The sequence below is a fragment of the Seriola dumerili genome, unplaced genomic scaffold, assembly GCF_002260705.1.
Source record: "Seriola dumerili isolate Sdu_G_001 unplaced genomic scaffold, Sdu_1.0 BDQW01000295.1, whole genome shotgun sequence".
Lineage (NCBI taxonomy): Eukaryota > Metazoa > Chordata > Actinopteri > Carangiformes > Carangidae > Seriola > Seriola dumerili.
The window spans coordinates 71,370-90,540 of NW_019174550.1; the positions used below are offsets into that span (position 1 = coordinate 71,370).

A 19,171-nucleotide genomic window follows, 5' to 3' on the forward strand; every position below is an offset into this window, starting at 1 on the left:
AGGCGAGACATACCCAAAATAAACACACTCACTCTCTCTCTCACACACAAGCAAATATTTCTAATGGAAGACTCTCAGGAATTTAAGGCTTAAAGGCAACACATACGGCCAAATAAGCACACAGTGATACACACGTGGATGAAGAGTGAAAAAATATTCACACAGACAGAAAAACACATTCTGTGTTATGGTTCTGAGATGCTTTGGTCTTAGTTGACCGTTAATGACTTCACCGCAGTCCACTGATGGCTTTGTTAGAAGGACAGCTGGCCACCTGTATGCATGCATTTGTTTACACTCTCGTCTTTGCATCCTGATTCGCAATTCATCTGTATGTGTGTCCAGAGAAGGAATGGATGGGTCATGCTGACAGCACTGATGGTCATTTTTTTGTACTGATGCGACAAACGGCTGTGTCTACATTTCTTCCTCCATTTCTTCTTTACCTCTAGGGGCCTTAATTCTCCACTCAGTTTCTCTGCCCTCTAATTTCCTCTTTACTTCTTACCTCTTGCCTTCTTGTCTAAAGTAACCACCAACTATTCACCATGCCAACCATCTTCTTCCAATTTCCAGTGGGCTTTACAAGCATGAAATACACTCTGAACATGTTTCTACTGCCAAAGGACAAGCAACAGCGATCTGAATATTTCCTCTCTCTCTCTCACACTCACACACACACACACACACACACACACACACACACACACACACACACACACACACACACACACACACACACACACACCTGTCTCACGACAGATTTGTGCACAACAACTTCATAGCTGTGCCTAAAAATGAAATCGGGAATCAGTGTCTGACATTTGCCACAGGGCTTTTATCTTTGTGATTAAAAAAATGTGATTGGTGATCTTTCCAGCAGTAAGTCCTATCACTAGTTCATGCCAGAGCAAATTTCATCTTGATTTTAATTTTCTGTGGCCAGAAATATTTCCATTTTAAAAACGCTCACAGGTTCTGAAGAAATCTGACAAAATGTCCATAAATAAACCGACAAAGGCTATTTCTTTCTGGGATGACAGCTGTGCACATCTTTGCATTACATTTGTGTACCTGAAGTTTCATGAAACACAGGTCATGTAAATCCGGCTATGATGCCTTACTAAACACTTGATAAAACTGTGCAAAAGAACACGAGGAGGGAATAGAAGTAATCTTCACACTTTGAGATATGTCAGTCACTGGCTATGCTGGACAATTTCCAGCTCAGTAATGGGAGATCATTCTCATTACAGTATGTTTCAGTTGTCTGTGTGTGAGCTGGCGCTGGCCATGGTGCTGATCTTGCCAGATATCCTGGACAAAGTACACCACTGGGGAAATGCAACAGCTACTGCATTTTTGTTAAGATATCTCTGGCATAAGTACAGTGTTCAACAGTAGAACAAAATTTTAAGATTTAAAGCATGAGCAGTAAATATTTTTGTAGTCATTTGCTCCAAAATAGGAGAGGCTTTAAGTTTCACCATCTTGCCCCAGTGTTCAACATCTCTCAGAGAATAGTTTTACTGTGAGAGCACCGGCTGATTTGTCATTTTCTCCATATACAGCGGTTTAAGAAGCAAATGCTTTGCAGCTACAAAATATGTTGTGTTGAGTTAAAGGGACTGACAGTTTTTCTCTAGTGCTTTGAACTCTAACTATAGCTCTAACCACTTACATGTCAATCTCAGCCGATTTAAAGGGGTTGCTAAAGTTCAGACTCGTCTCTGGGGAAAATGTAGGAAATTACAAGATGAACCAAGAAGATGAGATGATGAGACAGGGTAAAGGAAAGTGGATACAACAAAAGATACATTTCCTGACACAGATGTATAATAATCCATTGAATGCTCTACTTGTCAAGAAATGACTACACAGAGCTGATTTTTAAATATTCTCAAAATAAATAGAGTTTCTTTACTACCAGGAGAGACACATTTGCCAGGAGTCATTACTGATATGTGACGTGTTTTCCTTAAACACTGTGACTCAGACTCATCTGTTATCAACAAATGGGTGGTGAACTAGCTAAAAGAAGGCCTTCTCAGACTCTTTCAGGGACCCTGAGACACGAGCTTATTAAAACAGATTGCTACTTAGTGGTATTTTGGGAATCCTTAAGCAGTAGGCTTGTGACGCATTAAACGAATCATGATGTACTCCAAACCCACAGAGTGTGTCGTCTCTTGCTCTCTCAGCAGGTGTTTGGTCTTCTTTGTTAATTATACTTGAACCTGTGACCGATTGTCTCACTCTTAGTTACGTTGCAAAAAGGGGAAGAATTCAAACATAATCCATGTTTTTATTCATCAGAACTGAGACTATAATTAATTAAGAGATGGTATCTTGTTGCTTAATGTTTTGACTACTAACCTACCACATTTTCTAAAATCCAGCAACATTTCTGCCATTGTTGGCTGACATTTGTGAAAATCAACATCTCCCCCCCAAAAAATACAAACCACTGAACCAGGGCCCCTTCTGAGAGATTGGAAATGGCATGAAGCAGCATGGGATCTTCAGTCTTTTAGATGCTGGGGAAAACATTTGAGATAGTTTCACTCTGCTCCTCCTATCATTTACTACCCCTATCTCACAGGCACCCATCACAAAACAGAACTGGAGCCATTTTGGTCTGATATTATAGTATAAACAGATATTCTACTAAATGAACAGAATGTCTGCTATAAATCGCTTTATGTCATGGAGACACAAGCGCCAATGATTATCAGCTTCCAACAGATGGTAAATGGGAAACTGCACTTCTAGAGACAATAATAGTACCTGCTAATGTTAAAGGATAGTTCCAATTATTTTTAATTATGTCCAGTGGAGCACCTACAGTAGGCAGAGGAAACAGTTATGTGAGCAACACTTAAAGCCCATTTAACTCGATAATAGTAAGACATGTTGTGTTCAAAGGCCTAGTTTTAAACACTTTTTGCATTCAACTGTTGGTTCACCAAGCTGCATTAAAGATGAAAATTCTCAGTCATCCAGGTCATGGTTATCCAAGAAGAGTTGAATCAGGGGCAGCTGGACAAAAGAAGTAAAGACGCCTCTTGGATGAGAGGCAAAACGTCCTCAAGTGTCTACAACCATGTCCAGTAGCCCTCATTCAACTCCTCTATGACAGTTGTATTGAACCTTTGACTGTGGTGCTCTCACCACCTGCAAGTATGAAAGCCAAAAAATGGGAACCAACAAACAGATTACCTTTAAAAGTGAGAAGAGTATTTTTCAGGCAGTATGATGAATTTAATTTGGATGTACATTCTGGATCATTTTAGTCCAGTGTTTCTGATTAAAGTCAGCAGATAAGCTTCAGACAGTGGATTTTGATTTGTTCTAATGTCAGTTCCTTTGGTCAACTGTTACTCACGTCAGTAGATACTTGTTGACCTGTCAAAAATGAGACTGAATTTTTGTTTTAGGGTTGGTGTGTAATTTAATATTTCCTCTATCGCCAGCTCAGCAGCAGGTTTCATCGATGTGATGTGAATGTTAATTCACCAACACAATCCAATGGAGCATTTATAATGAACAAACTCACAGCATGCTGCAATGGATTCAAGTTTTTCAAAACGTTTTTAGTTCAGGAATGAAACATGAAATTCATAGTCTTGCTGTGAGACCACAGTGTTTGGAGACCCAGGGTTGAGTAACACCTAAATATATCATTTCTAATAACATTTGACAAAATTATTTTAATTTTAATTTTAAGTCATTATCACTTCATTATACCAAAACTAAATATGAAACAATTGTCCATTTAAGTTCCACACAAAAAGAAATGGAAATTCTAATTTACAGCTGTAATTACCATCGACTAAAACCATGACCCACTGCATTTCAGCCTGAAGCCTTACTTTGATCTACCTTCAGGTTTATATGGAGTCTACAGTATTACCATTTTTTGTCAGGCTGCTTACCTTTAACATCACATTACCTCTAACTTCTCCTTCTACCTGTTATCCTCCCTTCAATGGCTGTGACTCATTTCGGATCCTGACTCCTAGTTTAAAGAGATCCCGAGGCAATGGTATTTCTGTAAAGAGTAACATGCAGTAGCAGCCTGGTTTTATGTATGAGGCTACTGTTTATGTGGTTCAAATAGTCTCAGGAGCAGTGAAATAAAAAGAAATCAATTGAGCTGCAAAAAAAAAAAAAAAAAGCACAGCGGACAAGAGTATATAAACCCTAAATGTGCAGTACACAAAAAGGTGTAGCATTACAGAGTAGAGAGAAACTAGGAAAATCTCTAGTGCTGGAGATGAATTCTCAAGTTGTGCCCTTCAAATCCAAGTCCTATAGAAATGCTCTAGTTACACAGTGAACAACCCTTTGTCAGTCTTATTAGTGAGTCCTGACTGCACATTTGAAAATGATACTTTGTCACTTCAAACACATTTTCATGTCAGGTTACACAACATCACAAAATGTTCTCCAAGTGTCAGTACTCCTAGTAACAAATGTTTTCCCACACCAGGGCAAATAGGGGTGTACATGATAATATAAGAAACACAAATACGTGGTTGAATATCATTACGGCAGAAAGCAAATGTATACCAATAAATCAGGTCAAATTTGTTTGCTATACTCTTGGTAAGCAGTTACAGAGCTATTGTAGCTACAACAAAAAGGTAAATAACATAATTCCTAGAAGATTAGGGTAGATTTCTTCATCCAGTTAACACACACTCAGTCTCCCTAACACAACATCTCAATTTTTATTGTGCACTTTGTAGAAATTATATCCCAATTCTGCACTTAAGTAGACTGTGTTATTTTCAATAAAAATGCCATGCCATGTTAAAAAAGCGTAGATATATATTTTCCCTTAGTTAACTTTCCTCTAACTGTGTTATATATGGTAGATGTTTCTTTTAATGCAAACATCTAATGCTCTAATTACCTTAGGTTACTTTAGGTGACTCAAAAAAGAATGGCATGCCAAACAAGATTCAGTAAGTCACATGTTGCTTATTAGAGATCAAAGTGATGCACAGCAACTCTCCCTTATCACATTCTGTATGTTAGTAGAGCAAATAATTCAAACACTTTCCATTTACCATCATGATAATGGCCTTAGTCTCAATATACTGTTCTGTCAAACTAATGCATCTCATCTAATGGGCTCTCTGTATTGATGACCGCAGTCAGTAGTGAAAAGGTGATTCATCCATGTAGCTGCACAAATAAATATTGAGCAAAGGTAGCTGGACTCCTGCTTAGAGAGCTAACCAAAATAGAAATGTTGACTCAATCAACAGGATATTTAATTTTTCCCCTCCATCTATGGCTCAGCATGATGCCTTTAATGCTAAAACACCCATAATTTCTATTTTCAGGAACTAGGGGAGCCCAGAGCACGACATGACTAACAGCTGCATCTTATTTACAGAATGTACTATAACTGTCTGGATTTTCTCAGCACATAACACCATGCATTATTTATTTGAATATTTTTATACCCTTATCATGGTTGCCTGTGATCTGTGATTTTCTAGTCAGTATTTATAGGTTTTCACATTTGATTTTTTAATGCTCTTTCATCAGGGCTCCGGCTCCTCCTACTCTCTCTCCCTTTCTGTGTGTGTGTGTGTGTGTGTGTGTGTGTGTGTCCATTCTTAACATGAGTGTATACAGCTCATGTGTGATGACCATAGCTGAAATATCACATAATGTCTGGCAGCAGAAACTCGCAAAGTTACAGACCTTTATAAGCCTTAACAGAAGGTGAAACACAGCTTCGTTCCATTTAGCTGTGCCAGTAAGCCATGCCAGTGAGCCAGCATGAGCAACACTAGGGCTGTGGCACTGGCAAAACCTAAAGTGAATGAAGCTCTTTATTAATGTCATTAGTTACACCTGCATTTAACAAGTCAACGTCCTACTGTGAGAAAGGTCTATTAGCTGTTTATGTGCACACAAAATAATCCAATTATAATGTCGCTGCAGCTCTAATGTGACTGTGGTGCAGCCCATGTGAACAATACACTCTGATTCTGTTAATGCAGTTATTCTCATAGTCAGAAGAAGCTCAATCACAGTAAGCTATGCAATTTCAGTTGCATTATTTAAGGGCATCTCAGTCATGTAAACACCTTAATGCAACTATTCCATTGGACTTTTAACAACATGCTGCAACACATGGCTGTAGAACTGCTTGATGACACTCGAGTCCGCTCTTTCAGTGCATTGTCTTGACGAGCACTCTCGAAGCGACAATCAAACTTGCTTCAAGTGCAATTTACAGAGTGGTACATCTTTCTTCCATCCTGGAAGCAGCGATAGCAATGGAACAATTCCGTATGCAAGACATAAGAGAGTTATTGACCTAGGTCTTCACTGATTATTAACTATAACCTGACAATTATGAGTTTACTGTAAATTTGTCAATGTACTCTTTTTCTCTCTGTAAATTCCAGCAGCACAGAATGCATTAAAGTACTTCACTCGTGGAAACATTTGGCTTGCATGTTAGATTTTTTTTTTCCTAACCAACATATATCCCTGAAGTCATTTCTGTCCTGTGTCTTTATGTCTGAGTGTATTTGCCAAAGTTTCACACTTGAAGCAATATAGACAAATGAGACCAGCAGGTTTTTCTCGTACTTCAGTGACTGCTGCCTATGGCCGGTCAAGTGGTCTGCCAGCAATAACTGGGAAATCATTTGGAGAAGCTATTACTAATACAGGGGAAATAAATAAAAAGCACAATGACATGCAAACAGCTCTAAATGCAAAAAATGAAGGCGGAGTTGTGTGGCTGTTGTGTGGGTGGGTGCATGTGTCTCCGTCCTTGTCTCTCATTATCCCTAGATTGAGACAAATAGAGGGGGATCTGCCCTTCGATCTAAACCTCCACACCATTTACCCCTGACATCACAGCTGAGCAAGTATGTGAGTGTGTGAGTGTGTGCGTGCGTGCACTTTTTTCATTTAGCCTTGTGAGAGGTGTGTGTTATCCATGTCCTGATTTGTGTGCTACTATGGTGTTTGTGTGTGCAATCATGCGGTCGTGCCAATCTTTAAGCAAGTGTGTATGTTCAGTCGTGCTCTCTCTGTGTGTGTGTCGAGTTGGTTGCAAATAGATTGGGTGAAATGTATGTTCTGTGTGTGTTCATGTGTGAAGTTTTTTGTGTGTGTGGGTGTGTGTGAATGGAAGCATTTGACACACTGGTGATTATGTTTGACATGTTTGTGTGCACAGGCGCTCACTGAGTGCATTTGTTTTTGTGTGTTTCAGTGTTGCCTATATTTAGCCACTGTGTCTCACAAACTCACTGTGACTCATTTATACACACACAAAAATTTGTCCTGACTTGATGACGAACCAGCTAAAAGACGGATAAACTTTAAGTTTAGGAGAGGTGTTGACTTGGTTCTCTCCCTCTCTCTTTCTCTCTCTCTTCCTCTCTCACACCAGTATACATTCTTGCTGCTGGCAAGGACATGTTCCTCAGCTGCTGTCAAGGTTCCAGCTTTTGATTTAGGCTACACACTTTTCTGCCATACCTGACAGTTTTCTGCCTCTTAGTGGCAAACACCCATGGCAGGCAACACTCAGAAAAACCACCTCAGCTGTTAGAAATCTGCTCCCTCTGCATATGCTATTTAAATGTAAAATACGGCTGTATATTCCAGCACATTGGATTTAAAATGAAGCAATGGCTATGAGGTTAAAGGTGCCCTGTGGAGTTTTCTCCAAAAAAAAAAAAAAGAAGCTGTTTACATTCAGTGTTTCTCACTGTGCGTGTCTAGCAAATATGTTCAGTACATTTTCTGCCACATAAATATTTGCCAAGTTGATTTTTTGGTAGTTTACTTTAAATCCTGAATTCTTCACGTCCATGTTCACATGGTAGCAGTCTTCTTCCGTGCCTTTGCTTGCACATTAACATGCAGCATTTCTTAGTGCATTACCACCACCTGTGGATCTGTGGAATAGTGTGAAACCATTGGCAGGGCTGTGTATTGCGTGATCTTTCATGAGACTAAATGGGTTCCTGGTCATGTAAAAACTACTAGAGGTGAAGAACTCCACGGGTTACCTTTAAATAGTTGAATCTAAGCTTTAAGGGTGTTGGAGAATGTTTACATCAACAGTATAATGCTGCACAGCTTTGCTGCACATATCTCCCTTCAAAGTCAGCATTCAAATCCAATTATCTTTATTTCATTTAAATTCCAGGGTGCTACAGTAAAGATCATAAATGGGTGAAAGTCCAAATGCTTAAAGTCATACTAAAGCCTCAGCATATCAAACAAATATGTGAATATCTGTGACACAAGTGATAAAATTCTCAGTGTTAAGTGTTGGCAAGCACCCAAGTGAGACTCATAAACACTTGACATGAGATGTTTCCAGTTTGCTGAAACCATCAGTGAGTTGACCAGTGAACCAATTTGCAATAGAAAATAAATAAATAAATAAAAACGATGGATTTGCTCCGGCCTGGGTCAGTAGGCCGACTCCCCTGCAACTGGTTTCACTTTTAAGGCTAATTTGGCCTGACCGAACCAGAACAGGTCTGGCCTCTTTCTGATTAAGTGCAGCGTTACTCAGAATGAACTAAAAAAGATCCTGCCAATCTCTCTGCTTAGTTCGGTCTTAGGGAGAAAAAGACTTGTCACTGTGCATTTTACTTGTACTTGATTGATCTGTGGTTACAAGAATACTCTATGAGCACAAAATCTACGACTTTTGTCCTACAGGTTTCTGGTTGCTTTTATTTTCTCAGATGAAAAATCGAATGCACTGATTGTGGGCTGCCCTGAATTTAAGTGGTGGATAAATGCCTTATATGTAAACCAACAACTCGGTCAGTAATGAGATTTTCTCCTGACTGGTGAACTCACTTCATCCATCACCCAGCAGTAGGTCATGTTAGTTTATTTCAGTCGGCAAGGTCACTCTGGCTGACAAGAGGACTGGGTGCCAAACCACTAGAGGTTTGATTAATTGTGAATCAACGGGCCATAAAAGCAGAGCGCTGTAAACAGGATACGATTGGGTGAAATGATATATCAAACTTCTCCTTGCTGGACCTTGCTTTGAGGGAGGTCTGGCTTACTAGGTTAAAAATACACTGGCCCACAGCAGGAGAATAATGGAGTGACACTAAAGAGGGAAAACGCAAGGGATAAAAATAAATTCAAGATAGAAAAATGGAGATGCAGGGAAGTAGGATGAGAGATAAATGCTTGCAAGGAGGAAATAAACGGGGGGTGGGACAGATTGAGAAATATTTACAAGCTGGAGGAGTGAATGAAGGACAGAAATTGAGTCCTGGGTGGAAATTTAGATACATAAAATACCAATTCATCCATAACAACCAAATCTCTGTACCTACTCTTTTTTTTTCTTTTTTTTTTTTTTTTTTACCAACTCTCATTCCCATCTTTCAGATATTCCATCTGCAGTGTGTGATTGTGTTGACAAAATGGATCTGTAGATATGCGAATGTCAGAAATGACTTAATTCCGAACATCCAATACCACTGGTGTTATAGGTTGTGCTTTAGTAGTGGGACACACACCGACACACAAACTGGCACCCAGACGGTTTCCATTAAACGGCTATTTCCAGCAGCTATCTCACAGCGTGGAAATCAAGCACCCGACCACCGTTTGAAGTCGTATCAGCTACACTTGTTCCTATCGCCATGCTATCACTCCATCCACTCCTCACTTCTATCCCTCGCTAACCCCTCTCTTACTCACTTATCTCCCTTACGCCCCCAGAGATCTTTGGCTTCCTCTCTCTTCTCTACCTCTCTTTCCTCACACATCGCCACTTGTGCTCACTCTCTCTTAATCATCCTCCTTTGCTCCCCCTCTCATCTCAGTCTCACCCAGAGTTGCTTGAGGCACTAAGAGCTTCACTTCCCCTTGTCATACCAGCTGACTTTTATCTCCTCTTCTTCCTCCTCTTCCTCCCTCTCATTCTACTCTTGCAAGTAGAAATCATTCATCTAAAATGTATCTCAAGTAAAAAAAAAGTATTACATATAAACAAAATGTACTTTGAATTATTAAAAGTAAAATTATACATGACGCAGAATGTCCCCTTCCAGAGTGTCATTACTGCATAAGGCTGACGTTAACAACAGAAAGCTATTGGCCAGGTGTGTAAAGGTGAGAAGGTACAAAAGTATGAATGATTTCAAACGAGATCTCTTTTTTGATTCACACGTCTGTAGCTTCTTGCATGTACATCTCTTTATTCCATGAATGCATGTGCGGAGGGACCGTCTGCACTGTGTGTTCTCTTATCTCATTCTGTACAATTCACTGTGTCGTTCCCCTCTCAGCTGTTAACACTTTGCCTTTAGAGTAATGACAGCAGTGACACTTGGTACAAAATAGTTTGCTTAAAGCATACTGAAACATGCGTTCTAAATATATTTCCATCTGTCAACAAATCCCGTGAAAAACGTCCATGGCACTCAGCCCCACAGCCCATTTGCTCCTTGTGAGGATTGAAATCTTAAAAAAAAAAAAAAAAAAAACTGGTCTAAGATGTTTGCTTTATATTTGAAAAGGGCTCACTGAGCACTGCAGTTTCTAGTAAATATAACAATGCATTTGTTTGGGACCATTTTCAGCTAAAGATTAATCCACATTTGGTGCAGTAGTGAGTATTTACAGCACCAGGACACTGTATGTGGAACTGATTTCAAATTAATGTAACTGTCCATATTCATTGTAATGAAGTAAACAAGTCATGCGGTACAACGCTACAGCTCACTGATGTGTTTTTAATAGTGTCTGGACAACGAGAGAGACACAGAAGAATAAACTATATCAGGCTTTGGCTACAGGAGCAGTATTTGGTAGTCGAAGGAGGTCATTGTTGGCCTGGTCTTTTTCTGGGATTTGTTGGCTATAAGAAACATATAATATTGCTAGTCTTGTCCTTTGAAACACCGTTTAAGCTGCGTTTTAATTTTGCAGCTAGTCAAAGTGCACCTGCAGCTACTTGAACTGCTTTATATACTATTGGATTGCACATTTATAACAGTGTGTCGATACTTTATAAATTTATTATATGTTTTGTACGTAAAATCTTTTAACTAGTAACTCCAGGTGTCAAATAAATGTAGTGGAGTAAAAATACCTCAATAATATTCCTCTCCTCCTCTTTCATTCTCCCCTCCAGATCCTCATTTCTCCTAATCACCTCTACTTCTCCTCCTACATCGTTCCATCTTTCATCTCCTCCTTCCTTTTCCCTGTTCAATCTCCTCAACACCTCACCCCCCCCCACCCTCCACCTCTCCTGCTCCTCATCTTCATGCCTCTCTCCCTCTCCCTCTCTCTCTCTCATGCACACACTCTCTCTCTCTCTCTCAGTCCGATGCTTGATGCTGCCAGAGAGAGATCGCAGTCATCGCTTCTGCTTCTCGCCGGGAATCACACACTCTTCTCCACCAGATAAGGACAAAGAAAACCAATAAAAATTAAGAAAAAACAAGAGGATAAAGATGCAGATAAATGGACAGATGAAGAGGAGAAGTGACTGGAGGCAGGACAAGTAAAGGGAAAAAAGAAATGGAGAAAACCTCCCTGAAGGAGAGAGGAGATTTCTAAAAATACAAGCCAGCTTACTCCCTGCATTCTGTCATTTTCTCTCTCTCCCCTTTCTTTTTTGCTGTGTCCCCTCCTTCATTCAGTACCTGTTCTGTGGGATTAACATGACTTAAAATTCAATCAGCCTACAGCCTGACGGAAGAGCGACAGAGGAGGCAGACAGAGCGCTGCAGCTGTCGAGACCGAGTGAGGGGACGACCAACGGGAGGAGAGGGGGGGGGGGGGGGGGAAGGGGGGGGGGGGGGGGGGGGGGGGGGGGGTAGACAGAGAGTGATAGAGATAGAGAGAGAGAGGGAGAAAGAGAGAGATGGGTGTTTTTCCACGGAGCTGAGATAGAGAGCGAGTCGCGGAGACAGAGAGATGTGACGGCTCCAAGAGTCGCGGTGGAATGATCCGGAAAACAAGGTTAGTAATTCCACCTTTTCATCTAGCGGAGGGCAAAAAAGGGGAAAAGACATGTTAGATAAAGATGAAAGAACCTGAAGAAAACTTGAAAAATGGATAAAAGGACACCAAATAGCTTTAATGTGCTTTTGAAGTAGCAAAGTGAACTACACAGGAGGAGAAGCACATAAAAACAGGAGTGAAAAGGAAAAAATGAATCAAGGATATTCAACTGAATTCAGGAGGGAAAAAAAAAACCTGGCAGAGATGCTGCTGCACAAATGTACAGATACACACTCTAAGGAACACTCTCACAAAGAAACACACACACACACACAAAGACAGAGTGAGTGCACAGCTTTAGAGCAAGATAATGAGATTGTCTTCTTAAAGGTGTCAGCTTTTGGAGTTTGATCGACAGGCCAGAGTGTGGGGGGTGTGGGGGACTTTTGAACTGTCTGACATTCATGGCACTGATCAATAGCCCAACTGTTTCATTAGGCTGTGTGTGTGTGTGTGTGTGTGTGTGTGTGTGTGTGTGTGTGTGTGTGTGTGTGTGTGTGTGTGTGTGCGTGACTGAAAGAGAGAGCAGGAGAGATGCAAAGGCTGTGTGTGCTTGCAGGAGAGTATCACTGCATGACTATTTAGTGGATGTGTGCATGGTGGTGTGTGTGCAAGCATGTGTGAACGTGCTGCATGGCCGTGTGTGTGCATGTGCTCGTGTCCTCCTCCTGCAAGTGTTTCTGCGTGCAAGTTCAAGCTAGTGCAGCCTGCTGAGAGGCCTTAAGAGGGTCTCGGAACTATTGATTCTCTTTGACAGACAGGTAAGAGAGAGGGAGGGAGACAGAGGAGAATGAAAATGGGGGGTGGGGCAAGGTGGGGAGAGGGGATTTACAGAGGCCATAAGGGAGGATTGAATGATTGACTTCTGAAGTTGTGGAAAGATGGGTGGAGTGTTGATATCTAAAGGGATGAGGAGGTCAGATGAGTGGAGGAGAAACAGGAGGAGGGGATGGAACAAAAAAGTGATAATGGACTCGGTCGAATGTTTGTGTGATTTACGCGAGTGAACACAGAGTAAAGACGACATTAATGGAAGACATTTACAGTGCACACACTTCATTCTCTTCACACTCTCCCTGTTCCTCTTTTGCAGGTTTCTAGCCTCCATCCCTCCATCTCTGCAGATTACTACCGAACCTCCTTTTCTGCACCTCCCTCCAAGGTCATCAATGAAAGACTGACTCAATGTGAGAGAACAACCACAGGTCACACTCTGTAGAGTGTAGAGAGGCCCTGTAACACAGCCTGGAAATCACCCCAATCCGGGAAGAGAGGGATGAGAGAAAGGGTGGAGAGGAGGGGAAAAAACTGAATGTGTGAAAGAATGAATAAGAGAGAAAGCCGGATGAATAAATAAGAGAAGAGACAGGGGTGTATGAGCGAGGGGGAGGGGGAAAAAAAGGGAGAGAAGGAGCAAGAAAAGGGGGGAAGGACGAGGTGTGGAGGTCGCTGCCAACTCCAGGATTCTTATTGTCCCTCGATTGAACTGCAGGACATATAGAGAGACGTTGAATACAGCCATGAGGAAATCATACCAAAATGCCATAAATAGGATTTAAAGCAAAGTGGATTCTTGGATTTTTTTTTTCAAACTGAGGTCTCTATTTCGGAATACCATACCAGGATTGAGTGAGTAATTCCGGATTTTCCAGGTTTTCTTCATCTATAGAAGCCTAAGAGGATATTGTGGGATTGGAATTTCTGCAACTCTGGTTTTTTGACACTGACCTACATCCGCCTCCTTTTGATGTGTGTGGGGGCGTGTGTGTGGAGGGGAGTAGGACAGGTTTCAGCACAAACACACAAACCTCCCCCCCTGCTGGCCCAACACAAGGAGAAACACCTGGGGCGAGATCTGTGCTAAACACACACACACACACACATACACAGGCACACACAACCTGGATAACATGTGGAGCTGATTCGGATTATAGAGCCGCACAGACGGAAAAGGTAACGTTCATGCAGCTTCAAAACACACACGCACACACACACACACCATTGGCATATATTGGCCCAGTAAAGGTGAATCCATGTTTGCATGGGTAGCTCTCTTGTGCTGAATCATTGAGCACATCAATGCGGTGAACACCAGCACTCAGTGGACTGGGAACTCTGTGTTCTCCCACACAGACACACACACACATTTAGGCCTATAAATAATGAACAGATGTGCATTCATAACAACAATAACATGAGAGGAAAATGTCAGAGTACACACAGACAGGAACACACACAGGCTCAAATCTCCCACAAGACACCAATGATTGTAGGTTTATCTTTTCTTATCCTTCTATTCTGCAGCTCTAACTCCACTATTTATTGCTCTACGTACTCCCACCATACTGCTCGCTCGCTTTCTGTGTGTGTTTCTGTGCATGTGAGTGTCAGCCAGCTGTCCTGTATCAGATTACTCACTAGGTGCATCTCATGCTTGGCTTTCATCACCTCACCTTCATGTAATCTCAACTGGCGTGTCGTGTGTGTGTGTGTGTGTGTGTGTGTGTGTGTGTGTGTGTGTGCGTGTGCGTGTGCGTGCGTGCGTGCGCACCATGGTAGTACATATACATATAATAAGAGTGTATGGAAGGAGGACTGCGAGTGTTTGTGTGGCGGTGGCAGCATCAGCAGCCCAGAACAGACCTAACCTCCCTTCGTTTGAGGCTTTTTATGTAAGCTGTGTCTGCGTGCACGCACACACAAACACACACGGATTTGGCACACTGACACAGGAGATCAGACTGACTGAGTGGATGTATGGGAGGATAAGAGGGTGATGAGAAAGAAATGGAGACGAGAGGAGAGAGAAAGTGCAGCAGGGGAGGGGGGTGAAGGGAGGAGAAAAGGAGGAAAGAAGGGGTGAAACATGACATCGTGACGGTACTGAGGGCTAAGAGAGGTCAGATGAAAGGATTGCAGTAAGACGAGGAGGGGTGAGAAAGAGTGATTGACTTCATCTAGCGGCAATGAGAAAGAGACAGATGAACAGAAGAATTAGTACCAAAGGTAGTATAGATTAGAAAAGAAAGCATGGCAGCAGAGAGAGGGAGGGATAATGAGGAGACAGATCTAGAGAAATGGAGAGATAAATATGATATAATAGAAAAGAAAAAGGTTTCAGGAGCAAGAAACTGCATCAAATAAAAGACTGAAGGACTGATTGATTGAATAATAAATGATAGGTGGGATAAACTAGGAGACTTAAAGGAGTCTAGAATGATGATGACAAGATGATAAAAAGGTTAGAAAGAGGCACAGTCAGGATAGAAATATAAATTAATGGTGATTTACCACAGGAAGATAAAAATAGAAAGATAGATGAGGAAGAATTAATTACAAATGACAGATGGCCATCATTATGTAGCTTTCTACTGTTATACCATTGGCTACAATTAGTCTTACATGACCCCAAGTGATGACACCAGTAATTAGCTATTTAGAGATATGGTGAATATGTTGTACCATGGGTCGTTTCCATGTATTAAACTTGCCAATTATGGAGCACAACTTGGGGGAAAAGTGTAATTCTACCTAAGAGCAACATTACCCTGGAAACCAAGGAGATTTGGCGAAAAAAAATGCACCACACATGAAACTATTTTTATGAAAAATAAGCTTTTTGAAAAACCAAGACAGAGCTCATTACTAGCTCTATTGATCATTTACAGCAGTTTTGACTCTTGCTGTGAACAGGGGCAGTTGCTAATTCTGAGGAGATGATGTCTGAATCTTTTTTAAGTGTGACAAAGAGGCCTTTTTGATATCCATTAACCAAATCATAATTCTATAATTGGCTTTGCTCTCCTGCTAGTGATAGTCATAAGAATACTGAGCAGGTAAAGTGTCATCTGATTCAAACAGTGAAATAAAGGCGGAATAAAAGAACATTTTCTCAATTATCTTGTTAATGCTCCATGTGGCTCGTTGTTACCAAGGGTGTCTGTCATTTTGAGGCTACAGTAAGGGGAGATGAACAGATGGGATGCTCACTGTTCAAAATAGGAGCCGTGCCAACATGAGCAGACTGGCAAGTGAATGGAGGAATAGAGAAAAATGACAGGCAAGTGAATGGACCATTTACTGAAGTAGAGTAGAAAAAAATAAATAAATAAAACTTAACTGACCATTTTCTAAGCCCCTCTCAATTCTAGTGTGGGCCATGTGAGCTTTATAACAACTTAACAGTGGCAGGTTTACCATTAAACTTCTTGTCATTTTTAACCAGTGGGTCCTTGACTTCAAAGAGAAACAGACCAAAGCAAGTTTCTCATCTCCAGCCAGAAACCAGTGAAATGACAACTCTCACCGGCAGATTTTATCAGCTGGAACTAATGAGCTAATTACGGCAGCGTTAGTTTCACGAGTTGGTTTAAAACTGTTACCAGTCAACTCTTTAATATAAATCCTGTAAAAGGGTCTCATGCACATGATGACTACATGCAAGATATCATTCTTAAAGACTGAGGCTAAAGCTATGAAAATAAAGATCGCGGTTCTTGTAATGTAGTGTGTGTAAAGCTGTAAAGTGTAAAGCTAGTTAGTCCTAGTATTTTGAAGTATTTCATTATTTCAAGATTAGGTCCCTCGGGATTGGGGGGTGGGGGTTGGGCACGGAGGATGACCTAATCATGAACAAGATGTTTTTTCTTTTTAAACACAACAGCTAAAGCCAAAAAATAATTTAGTACATAATGCTTTGTTTTTTTATTTCTGGTTTTAGAAAGTATTACCATGATTAGAGATCCGTGCACACCAATTCAACGTGTGTAGGGAGCCAACGCCAAGTTATGGTCATGCAACTATGACTGAACAGTAGTTGTGTGGGGAAGAGGTTTGGTGAAGAGTCAGTTAAGGAATAAAAGCCAAAAAGGAAGAGGATGAGGGGGATATACTGATGAAGTGTTCAAAGTATAATGACCAAGCAAATCCCAAAAGCATTAGTTTTAGGGATTAAGTATAATTACATGAAGCAGATGAAGATGGACAGCACCACCAGATGAAATGACACCAAAGATGATGAGGAATGATAGACGTAGCATGTCACACACCTTTCTGATTTAAGCAGCTTTCAATCAAGGAGAGAAGTGGAAGATGTGAAACCTTGAAACAAGGGAGACATGGCCGGTGTCACAAAGGTGGCACTTGATAGATGAATGGATCTAGGAATTGATGACAAATGGTGGAGGAAGAGAAGTGAAAAGCTGGGCTGTTAAAGAAAGGGGGCAGGGGGATGAAAGGATGAGACGTCAGCTTGCTGTCAACAGCTGAAGAACAGAGTGGTAGATGATGGACAGAGAGGTATAGAACGATAGTGTGATGAAGAGGAGTAATTACAAGACTGACTGTTTAAGATAGGGAGGAACACATGGAGTATGGAGAGAGACTGAGTAATGAAGAATGAAAAGGCAAGTGATGACACTTGAGAGGTGGATGATAAGAGGGAGCGGGGATAAGGGAATAGAGGAATAACAATGTCTGAAAAGAAAAACTACACTAATAAAGCACTGGCACACTGACGGGTAGGGGGATGGGGGGTGTGGATGAAGAGATGAAGGCGTGGATGAATGAATGGAATAAAACTGATGTGATTGAATGCTAGAGGCATGAGTAATTAGACTGGTAGTAGTCAAACATACAGTAGCAGGAAGGAGGGGCGGGGATGAAGGGATGGCGTGACAAAGGGAAAGGAGGAGAAGTAAAAGGATGGAAAGAAGTGCAAAACGATGAAAGGAGAGAAAAAGAGTTTGTCACTGAGAGGAGAAGTTACTAAGAGGTTCCCCGGTTAGAAGCGGAAGCAACAAGCAAAGGCATAGTACAGAAGTAAGGAAAGATGGAGGGATGAGAGGATGAGTAATTAAACTGTTGACAGTCTGTTTAGGCACAGCAGGCGCCTGATGAGCAGAACAAACTGTAACCACGGCAACCGCTGGAGACAGACGGAGAGATGGTTCTGGGGAGGGAGATATCGGGGAGGGAAATGGGGAAGAGCCAAATGTGAAAGAGTGTGTCTGTGAGGCAACTGGGGGGGATTAGAGGAAGGGAGAGTGACACAAGTGGGAAATGAGGGATGAAAGACAACGGAGAGGAAAAGAAGGATGAGACAAGAGGAGAAAGGTGAAGTTGAGGTATTTGCAGGTTTAAGAAATACCAACCCACGAGCCTTTTGCAAGGATTTTCACAATTTAAGATTAGGACGTTACCCACATATCTGTGAAAGATTATTCCATTCTCTGAGTAATACTGATTTGAATCTATAAAACTAAATTTAAATATTAAGTTTTGGGAATATGATTCAGCTATTCAGACTGAGAATTGCTAACAAAATTTCACAAAGTACTTTTAAACTTATCTGGCTAACTTGCTAATCCTGCTTTGTGAAAAACCCCTCTAGAGATGGAGAGGAAAAGGAGGGCATGGATTTACACATGCACGCGCACACACACACACACACAACTTTGATGTGTTCAGTCTCATCAGAAATGTGCTCACCAACAGCTATAAGTCCAACCCAAGCAAAAACTACAACCTGTTCATCTTTGCGAGTCTAAAATGTGGATGTAATAGTTTTATTTCAACCTTCTTGGAAGAGCAGATGGGTGGCGTTTATCACACTAGGGCTGCAACTACTGATTAGTTTCATTGGTAGTTGATCTCTTTATTAAAATCATGAAAAATACCCTGAGACAAAGATGATGTCTTCAAATTAACAATTTTGATTGCCCAACAGTCCTAAAGATATGTATATAAAACTGAAAAAAACAGCAAAAACCTCACATTAGAGAAGTTGAAACCAGAAAATATGTGGCTAATTGTATCAGCACTATACCACACCACGACAATAAAATGTTCAGTAACCTGTCAGGTCCACTAACTATTGATACCGGTGCCATTATTTCTCCATGAGCAAATGATTTTACGAGTTTAAGGGGTCAAAAACCATAAAGAGACCAAAGAAACTGGGTTTGAAAGGGGTTTGAGCTTCTTTTAGACAGGTGTGTGATATATATATATATATATATATATATATATATAGTAAAAACCACTAACTTGCAAAGATGTCCAGCACTTCTCCTACACATGTAGGTAAAGCCTCTCCAACAATTACTCGCATCCAAACCGACGC

General features: G+C 41.1%; 2 protein-coding genes across 2 annotated transcripts in view; one reads left to right on the plus strand and one right to left on the minus strand.

Annotated features, from left to right (window-relative positions):
• Positions 1–19,171, minus strand: part of pc (pyruvate carboxylase) — a 282,921-nt gene that overhangs the window by 65,377 nt on the left and 198,373 nt on the right. The window lies entirely within an intron of this gene.
• Positions 13,966–19,171, plus strand: part of LOC111231288 (leucine-rich repeat and fibronectin type-III domain-containing protein 4-like) — a 36,556-nt gene continuing 31,350 nt past the window's right edge. Inside the window, exon 1 of the mRNA XM_022758333.1 lies at positions 13,966–14,001. The gene's annotated coding sequence lies outside the window, so the exon portion shown is untranslated. The remainder of the gene's footprint in view (positions 14,002–19,171) is intronic.